The sequence below is a fragment of the Miscanthus floridulus genome, unplaced genomic scaffold (genome assembly GCF_019320115.1).
Source record: "Miscanthus floridulus cultivar M001 unplaced genomic scaffold, ASM1932011v1 fs_42_2, whole genome shotgun sequence".
Lineage (NCBI taxonomy): Eukaryota > Viridiplantae > Streptophyta > Magnoliopsida > Poales > Poaceae > Miscanthus > Miscanthus floridulus.
This window is the reverse complement of record NW_027096737.1, coordinates 60,401-70,963: the sequence shown is the minus strand read 5'-3', so window position 1 is coordinate 70,963 and position 10,563 is coordinate 60,401. Positions and strand designations below refer to the sequence as shown.

The 10,563-nt window shown below is 49.7% G+C and overlaps 1 pseudogene; it reads right to left on the bottom strand.

Moving 5' to 3' along the window:
- Positions 1–8,499: 8,499 nt before the first annotated feature.
- Positions 8,500–10,160, bottom strand: LOC136531742 (putative E3 ubiquitin-protein ligase SINA-like 6; annotated as a pseudogene).
- Between the last annotated feature and the right edge of the window lie 403 nt (positions 10,161–10,563).

The following is a 10,563-nucleotide window of genomic DNA, read 5'->3' as shown; positions in this document are numbered from 1 at the left end:
TTAAAACAAAAGGCACAAATGTTAAAAACTAGCTACCTATGTTGTTTGTGCGACCACATTGCTAGTGTGTGCGCGCGCGCGCGCGTGTGTGTATATATATATATATGGAGAGGCTATTCAATAGCTGGCTACAAAATAAGTTATTATGTAGCCATCTCCATTTACGATAATTTTATATACTAATTTACGATAATGTCAATACATATTTACGATAGCTGGGTTACTATAACACATGTGGATATTTACCATAATATTATAGTAAACCACTTAGTAAGGAGTTACTATAATCTCATAAATTAACATAGTAATTATCGTAACTCAAAGTGGCTACAGAATTAGTTATTTTGTAGCCACTTTGAGTTACGATAATTACTATATTAATTTACGAGATTATAGTAACTCCTTACTAAGTGGTTTACTGTAACGTTATGGTAAATATCCCCATGTGTTATAGTAACCCAATTATTGTAAATATGTATTGACAGTATGGTAAATTAGTATATAAAATTATCGTAAATAGAGGTGGCTACAGAATAACTTATTTTGTAGCTGGCTACTGAATATACTCTCCCTATATATAGGGAGAGGCTACAAAAAAATATATATATACTAGCAAAAGTGCCCGTGCATTGCAACGGGAGAGAAAAAATACGTTAGCAGAAAATGAAGACATCAGTGTTTATTCTTTCTATTAAAATTTGAAACTATAATATTGGTAGTAATGTCTTGTTAAATGTATATTGAATTAAAACAAAACCTTGATAATTTTTTCTCATGTTGTAATAAGGCATAGAAATATATCGTAACTTCAATTTTCATACTATCCATGTGTTGGTGGGTTAAATTACGAGTCTTGTGACTTTCTCTGATGCCCCATCAATGCAAAATATGTAATTCTAATATCGGTTTAAATTCACAGAGAGTTAGTTGTTGTCATGTCAATAATTACGATGACGAAGATCTCTCTCGATTTTCACATGGCCGCTCTAGTTAAGGATTGCACAAGTATATATGCACAAACATGTTCAAGCATTGTAACAGACGTTGTGCAACCAAACTTAGCGGTTGGTGGGATCAAAGGCTACTGGTCATTGTGCTGGTCGAAAATTTGTTTGCGAAAATTTTGGTTCTTTAATATTAGGTATAGATTAGAAAATATGTTCGTGATCTTGTTTTCGAGAAGCAATGCACGTGAACCAATGTATATATATCATCTGCTAATAGACGACCAATTAGTGTTTGGACAGAAAGTTTTTCCATCGTTCCATCTTAAGTATCAAATTCTATATCATATCCGGACACGTTGCTTAACTTATATATAAGCACTGCATCGAGCGATGACACAGTAGAAATGTTTTCTAGCTACTTTAAGAATGTGTAAAGATACGTGTGTTCAATGTCATCGGCATGCAAATGCTGAACTTGAGCTCGGAAGGTCCACGCTGGTCCACGCATGCTGCTTGTCCCTAGAGTTTTTGGTGGTGCTGTTTGTTGGTGCAAGCGCTCAAGTATGAATTTGTCAGCACTTCTTCTATGGCTCCAGTGATACACTATGATGAAGCATCTACAAGCGAGCAGGCCCGGCCCATCCGCGAGCGCCGGCCCAACGTCAGGCTATCCGGCCCAGAGTGGAAGGCTTAGACATAATAGTATAAGACTCGTGTATGCGAGGAAAAAGGGGATCAGACGGGAATGTATTTTGTTCATTACTATTTAAGTACTCCTCTGTTAAGCACTTATCCGTTACATTCTGCAAATTATATTCAGTACATCAAATTTCCGGTCGAGCACTTCAGATTCCATTTTCTTCCTGAGCAAGCGATTCCCCACTGCTAACAATTGGTATCAGATTTCGCCTTCCTTGATCCTGCTTGATCTCCCAGTTTGCTCCTCACCACAGACGAGCTGGAACCTCACCAAATCCACCACAACCACTTCACTAGATTCCGTCGTACCCTAGGCGCCATGGATTCCCAACTCAAGGTCATCCTCGATGAGATCCAGAAGTCCAAGGAGGATTTCAATCGCCGATTCGACGCACACGACGAGCAGTGGAAGGGCTGGTTCGCCGATCTCGACCGCGCCCGCACCGACCGCGCCGCCGCCGTCGACAAGCGCTTCGACGCCCTTGAGTCCACATGCTCCGACCTCGCCTTCGACATCGGCAAGCGGGTCGCTGATCTAGAAGCTCTCCGTGGTGGCAAACTCCTCACCGACAGCACCGACCGCGTCACAGCTCTCGAGGTCGCCACCACGGATCTCAATACCTGGCGCCCAGAGATCGAGGCCCTTGTGGATGATCTGAAGCTCGAGGTGAAGAAGCTCTCCTAGGCTCCTGACCACAAGGTGTTCAACGCCCAGCCGCAGTGGCCTAGCGTCGGCACTCCTTCCTCCTCGACGTCCGCTCGTGCTCTTGCCAGTGCGCCCGTCGAATCGCCCAGTGGGCATGGCACTGCATCGTCTCACCAGGACGTTGGGTTTGGGTCCGTCATGACCTAGACTAATGTCTCGGTCACGGGTAAACCTCCCGGTCCTCCTCCTCCTCTGCCTATTTCATCCGCCCTGCAGCATCCTCCTCCTTCCCTTCATTATTGTTCCCCACCCACGCTCACAATTCCACCTCGTCCACCATTTCCATCCCCTCTGTTCCAAGCTCCTTCCCCAAACCATCTTCATCATCATCCTGTCGGTCGCCTTCCTAAACTCCCCTTCAACAAATTCAATGGTGAAAATCCCCGCCTCTGGCGTTCCAATTGCGAGAAATACTTTCACATGAACGCAGTTGATCCATCTCTATGGGTCAGCGTTGCTTCCATGTATTTGGAGGGCAATGCTGCTTGCTAGTATGAGTCCATCGATAACACACCTGGCGTCGCTACATGGACCACCTTCTGTCAATCTCTCCATGATCGTTTTGATCGTGACCAACATGAGGCCTTCATACGCCAACTCTTCCAAATTAAACAAACCTCTACTGTCACCGATTATGTTGAGCGTTTCACCAAACTCGTTGATCAGCTCAAGGCCTATTTTGCTACCACCGATCCACTCTTCTATACTATGCGCTTCGCTGATGGACTCCGACCTGAGCTTAAAGCAATTATTCTTGTTTCCAAACCAAAAGGCTTGGATGCTGCTATTTCTATGGCATTGGTGTAGGAGGAGGTGGCCACGGTACCGACGTCTTGCGTGTCGTCCCAGATTGATTGGACATTGTCCAACAAATTTATCCCCAAGACGGCGTTGCCATTGCCGCTCCCACCGTGGCCTGACAAGCAGGCGGCCCCTACTGCAGCAACACCAACCCCAGCCACGATGTCTATTGATGCTAAGTTGGCCGCCATCAAAACATATCGTCACGCCATGGGACTCTATTACAAGTGTGGTGCCAAGTGAAGCAAGGACCACAAGTGCAATCCTCAGGTCTAGCTCCATGTTGTGCAGGAATTGTGGGATCTCCTTCAAGATGATGACTCCCCAGCAGATACAGCTACCCCTGCCAATACTGAACCTCAGGTTTTCTTGGCTCTTTCTCAATGTGCTCTTACTGGCAGTTCTGCTCCTCGCACCATTTAGTTTTTAGGGACAGTTCAGGGCATTCCAGTGCACATCTTGCTCGATTCCGGCAGTTCAACCTCCTTCATTAGTGAGTCGGTGGCAGCCCAGCTCAGCCAGGTGTCTCTTAAGCGGTCTTCTTGCCAAGTTTGCATTGCTAGTGGTGGTACTCTCACAAGTGCAATTACCTTGCTTGCTGTTCAGTGGTCTATCGGCCAACTCTGTTTTACCTCTGACCTTCGGGTTCTTCCCCTAACTATATTTGATATGATTATTGGGATGGATTGGTTGGAATCCTTCAGTCCTATGCAGGTCCACTGGCAACTTAAACAGCTTGTCATACCTTATGAGGGCAGCACCGTTCTATTGCAAGGCGAGTCCGTGGAGGCTCCGAGCAAGTTGCTGTTACAAGTCTGCAGTCTGGAGAGTACAACTGTCGCCTTCTCATCTGCTAGTATTCCTACTACTATACAGTCCCTCCTTGATGAGTTCACTGACTTGTTTAAAGCTCCAGACTCCTTGCCACCTTGTCGCCCCCTGCAACCATTTGATTCCCCTCATTCCTGGTTCTTGACCCTTCTACATCCATCCTTATCATTATCCTCTAGCCCTTAAGGACGAGATTGAACGCCAAGTCCATGAGATGCTGTCACAAGGGCTTATTCAACCAATTAGCAGCATGTTCTCTTCACTAGTCCTCTTAGTGAAGAAGAAAGATCTCTCATATCGGTTCTACGTTGATTTCAGGAAGTTGAACTCTATGACTGTTAAGTCCAAGTATCTGGTTCCTATCATTGATCAGCTCCTGAATGAATTGACTCATGCCAGTTGGTTCACCAAGCTTGATCTAAGAGCCGGATTCCACCAGATTTTGCTTCAGCCTAGAGACGAACACAAGACAGCATTCCAGACCCACTTGGGGCACTATGAGTTCCGTGTTATGGCCTTTGGATTGACCGGTGCACTAGGTACCTTTCAAGGGCGATGAATTGCACACTAGCTCCTAGGCTGCGCAAATTTGTCCTCGTCTTTTTTGACGATATCTTAATTTACAGCCGCACTTTGGCAGAGCACATCGATCATCTTACCCAGGTGCTGTCATGGCTTCGCCGGGATTCATGGAAATTGAAATTATCCAAGTGCTCTTTTGCTCAACGATCAGTCGCCTATCTCGGGCATGTGCTCAACGCCGATGGCGTCGCTACAGACCTTTCTAAAGTGCAGGCTATCAGGGACTGGCCAAGACCTACAACAGTTCGTGCCCTTCGTGGATTCTTGGGACTTGCGGGTTACTACCGCAAATTCGTTTGACATTTTGGAATTATTGCACAGCCCCTGACTGAGCTTCTCAAGAAGGATGCACCCTTCGTTTGGACATCTTCACAGCAGGAGGCTTTTACTGCTCTTAAGTTCGCATTGAGCACTGCTCTAGTACTGGCGCTTCTTGACTTTCAGCGGCCTTTCCACATCGATACAGATGCCAGTGGGGTTGGTATTGGCGCCGTGCTTCACTAGGATGGGCATCCCATTGCATTCATCAGTAAGGCCTTATGCCCTTGTAACCGTGGATTATCCGCTTATGAGAAGGAGTACCTTGCAATCCTCCTGGCAGTCGAGCATTGGCATCACTATCTCATCCAAGGTGAATTCATCATCCACACTGACCACCGAAGTCTCACCCACCTCAATGAGCAGCGCCTTAATACGGTCTGGCAACAGAAAGTCTTTACCAAATTGCTGGGCTTGAGTTACAAGATTGTATATAAAAAGGGTTCGGATAACACAGTCGCTGATGCACTATCGCGTCGAGATACTGAAGAATTATACCTGGCAGTTTCTTCTTCTTTGCCATAGTGGTTGTCTAACATGGCCAGCTCTTATTCTGACAGTCCACTGGCTTAGGAGATTTTGTCTCAGCTAACAGTTAATCCGGCTGCATTACCACATTATTCGCTAAGCAATGGAGTCATCCGTTACAAGGGGCGTATATGGTTGGGCCACAGTAAGCAACTCCAGACCCAAGTGCTAGCAGCTCTGCATTCCAACCCACTCGACGGTCACTCCAGCATACCAGTTACTTATCAGAAGTTGAGACATCTATTCTTTTGGCCTGGCATGCATGCAGCCACAACACAATTCATCAGAGGTTGTGATATCTGTCAGCGCGCCAAGCCTGACCGCTCTCGTTCTCTAGGATTACTTCAACCCCTCCCAATTCCTTCGGCAACCTGGGAAGTCATCAGCATGGACTTCGTCGAAGGACTTCCACCATCCGGCTCCGCCAATGCACTCCTAGTGGTGGTCGACAAGCTGTCGAAGTTTGCTCATTTTATTCCTTTGCATCATCCATTTACAGCAGCTACGGCGGCTCGCCTCTTCATGGATCATATCTACCGGCTTCATGGAATGCTGCTAGCCATCATATCGGATCGTGACCACATCTTTACCAGTGCCTTTTGGAAGACTCTTTTCAGCATTGCGGGCACAACTTTGCGTATGAGTTCCGCTTATCACCAACAGACGGATGGACAGACGGAGCGTGTTAATCAGTATCTTGAAACATACCTCCGCTGTTTTGCCCACGCCTGACCTTCCAGGTGGACTCAATGGATCGCCCTCGCTGAGTTCTGGTACAATTCTTCTCACCATTCCTCATTGGGTTGATCTCCATTCGAAGTACTGTGTGGCTTTCCTCCATGGCATTTTGGCATTCGTCCTCCTACTGCCACACCTGTCGCTGACCTCAATTCTTGGCTCGATGACCGGGCTCTGATGACTTCAGTGATTCAGCAACACCTCAGCCGGGCTCAGAACCGCATGAAGCGCCAGGCTGATAAGCACTGTTCTGAACGCTCTTTTGCTGTTGGTAATTGGGTATTCTTGAAGGTTCAGCCTTATGTACAATCTTCACTTGCCCGCCATGCTAATCAGAAGCTTTCATTTCGGTTCTTTGGCCCGTACAAGATCCTGGAGCATATTGGTGCAGCAGTTTATAAGCTGGCTCTTCCTTCTTCCTCATCCATACATCCCGTCTTCCATGTATCATAGCTCAAGGCTTCTCATGGTAAGCTGCCGGTGTCTGATGCTCTTCCAGATGATCTTGTCTAGTTTCAGGTGCCTCAGTGGATACTTGATCGCCGCTGGACTCCGGGAGACTCACCTGTGGAGGAGGTCCTCGCGCAGTGGTCCCAAATGCCACCGTCGCTGGCTACCTAGGAGACATTGGAGCACTTGAAGCAGCGTTTTCCAAGAGCTCCGGCCTGGGGTCATGCCGGCTCCAAAGGAGGCGGGATTTTCAGCACTTCTTCTATAGGTCCAGTGATACACTATGATGAAGCATCTACAAGCGAGCAGGCCCGACCCGTCCGCGAGCGCCGGCCCAACGTCAGGCTGTCCGGCCCAGAGTGGAAGGCTTAGGCATAATAGTATAAGACTCGTGTATGCGAGGAAAAAGGGATCAGATGGGAATGTATTTTGTACATTACTATTCAAGTACTCCTCTGTTAAGCACTTATCTGTTACATTCTGCAAATTATATTCAGTACATCAAATTTCCGATCGAGCACTCTAGATTCCATTTCTTCCTGAGCAAGTGATTCCCCACTGATAACAGAATGCAAGCAGGCTTGTCCAAGCTAGCTGCCACCGTGGACATGACGAATGTGAGGTGGCATGATAGTGGTAGAAGATTATGGTGCAAGAAAGATGGCTCGCTACATGCTAAGACCCATGCTCAATCCACCCTTTACTGAAACAATCAAACAATCTCACCATTGTTGCCAAGATGCACATGGAGGAAGGTGTGAGCTCAAGAAAGAGGTAGAGAATATGTGGGGTCTAACATATTGGGTCTATATCAACATAAAGTCAGCATGTCACGTCAACACATGGAGCAAATTAGAGCATGTGAACCAATGTTGACGCCTATGAAAAGTCTAGGGACCTAAATGGCACTAATGTACATGTCAAGAAATGAATTATCAAAATTCGAGAGTTAGAAACCTGAATGACACCGCAATATAAATTCCCAGACTCAAATATAAAAATGGAGAGTTGGGGATCCAATAACACAAGCACAGCCGTACATGTTTAGGGGCCAAGATTTAGTCTTGATATCAAGATAGGCGCTAGATTATAGTTTTTAGGATCATCAAGTGTCCAATATAATGAACATTGGGATTCTAGGTTCAGATGGCCATTACACACGTGTGTGAACAGAGAAAAAGCAGCCGTCACTTGATTCATGAATAGCATCTCCTATAGTTTTAGGATTCAAATTTTGTCCCATAAGATCTACATTTATACGTGCTGTGTCCCCTAAGACTATCTCCAACAAGCCGGACCTAAAAACAAAAGGCATTCGACAATTTGGGTAGCACACAGTGAAAGAGTCACGGACCCAAGAACTTCCCTTTTCCAACCGGCGACGCAAACGAGAAGCCGCACGCCGCCCGCCTCGCTGCGCTCCTCCGCCCGCTCGTCGAGTCTCCTTTCGTACCCGCGGATGCCGGACGCTGCGAGAGGATGCCACCAGGCCCTGGATCCAGTCATGGATGCCCCGGATCGACCTCAGCAAAAAAATGCCGACAAGCACAGACCGACGCTCGACCCCGGCGCCGGCGAGTGAAGGAGAGGAGGAGCAAGGGAGAAAGGCTACCTTCACCTGGGTCTGCTCGCGCCAGAGTCCTCGCGTGCTGGCGGTTGCTCGCGCCCGAGATGTCGCGTAGTGCTTGCCCGCGCCGGGCCGCCACCGCACCAGGAGACGCCCGCGCGCAGCACCGCGCCGGGGGTGTGCTCGCCCATCACCCGTGGCCACTGCGAGGGACGCCCTCGCCCCGGTCGCCTCGCACCCGCACCATCGGTGGGGCCCACCCAACCAGGCGCCGCCGCTGGGAAGGGAGAGGAGACGGAGCGGAGAAAGCAGGAGCTCGAGTGGGAGGTATTTTAGTCCCTTACTCCCTTTTCCCTCCTCTTCTTCTCCCTGCTCTCCTGCTTCTCCCTCCCTTGAATCCGCGTCGAGGCAATAGCGCCGCCGAGCGCTCTCCCTTCCCCCTCTCCCCTTGCTGCCTCTCTCTCGTGGTAGACGGCCACAGGCCGCCGGGGCCGTCGCCGGTGCTCCCCGGTCTGCACGCCGCCTTGCTTCTCTCTCTCCCTCTGCTTCGTTCTCCCCCTCTCGCTTTCTCTAAGGAACAGAGGAGCGCGGCGCTCCTGGGCACGGACGAGCTCCGGTGGCGTGGAGACGCAGAAGGAGGGAGAGAAGACGCTTATTTGCGTCCCGTGTCGGCTCCCACTCAAAATGCGTCGCTCCTTTGCCTGCTCCATTGGAGAAGTGTTTTACACGGATAAACCACTGTAGACGACCCATTTTGGATTTAGGTCACGCTATGCCTGATCTGTTGGAGTCAGTCTAAGGCTTCCATGCCAACAGGTGCGATAGACACTGTGAAGAAAACTAAAACTAACACCAACAAATCGAATGCTTCCCGATCCCGTGAGGCATGCTGTCGACCTCCGACGACCTCTGGACATGGACATTGACGACGACGGAGTTGAAGCAGGTCCAGTACGCGTCCGGCACGAACAGGAACCCGTCAGTAGGGTGTTGCCCCGCCCAGCTGCGCATTCAGGGCACGGAGCATGCAGACAGCGAGAGCACGCCGAGTTGGCCGGCGCCGCCCACCTCCAGCTTGTACTCCAGCAACTGGTCGGCCGCGGGGCGCTGGCCGAGGCAGACCACCGACAGCGACTGACCCGAGCGAATGTCCCCGCCGTTGAGCAGCATGAACACGCGCCGGTCCACAGAGTCCAGGAGCACCATGAACGGCCTGCTCCGGCGCAGCCACACGCACCACGAGGACCTGGCGAAGCTGACAACATAGTCTACGGTGTGCGCGTCGTGGATGTGGTCGTAGAGGAGCAGCCCCGAGTAGGCGCACCCATGGAGCGGGCACGCGAACGGCGCGTGCAGGCAGGGCAACGCCTCGTGGTCCCGCCTCTCAGTGTGCTTGAGCAGCTGAGTGGACCCGTGGCTCCTGAACGAGCAGGGGAGGGCCATGCCGGCGATGACGTTCTCCAGCGCCCGGCACCGGATGTCGCCGACGGGCTCGCGGCAGGACGGGCATGTCCCGTGGATGTGAACGCGGCACACATCGCACACAACGTGCCCGTTCTTGCACTGGCCAACAACAAACGCACGACGGATGACTGATTTTGCAAAGTGAATGAAAGATTGGCTGGAAGATGTGAGCTGCATGCTTGCTTGCCTGGAAGATGGATCCTTGGAACAGGGAGAGGCAGATGGGGCACTCAAACGCGTCTAGTTCCAGATCCATTGCTAGGCCCCTAGCTAGTGCTTTGGCTTCCATCTGCTGTGACGGAGGAGGAGGAGGAGGCGGCGAGGTCCTCCGGCCGGGACGTCGTCCGTCTGGCCGCTGGCGCGCAGCCGAGAGAAAGATCGATCGGTTTCACCTCTACCTCCGGGAGCCTCTTCTCCTGCACCTGACCCGGGCGAGTTGCCGGTGTCGGTTTGGGGGAAGATACCGGCGGCGAGTCGCCCCGGAGAACGCAGGTGGGGTCACCCGTCGTCACCGAAGGGTTCGGTGAAGCCGCGGTGGTGTCGGACGCTTGAATCAGCTCCTCCCTATCCCTTATTGATCAATAGAATCTGTACGTACTGTTCTTTTGGTTAATCTGTAGCTAATATATTTGAAGAAATTTGCTGTTGCTCATCCAATGTATAAAAATTAACGCATGGGATGGTGAATCGAGCAGCAAGAGTAACAAAAGAAAAGATGCATACACTCATCCAACGTAAATGAGATGAGAATTTGTGTACCTGTGTGAGCCGGAAGAGCCTAATGAAGCACAAACTCCGTTGAGATTCCCTTGTTGGCAAATCGTTTGAGCACCTTTAGAGCTAGAGCGCAATCGCGAGCATGAAACATCACAATTGCAAATATTAACCTGATAGGATCATAGGAGAAAGTATGAGACGCTAAAAAATAGAAC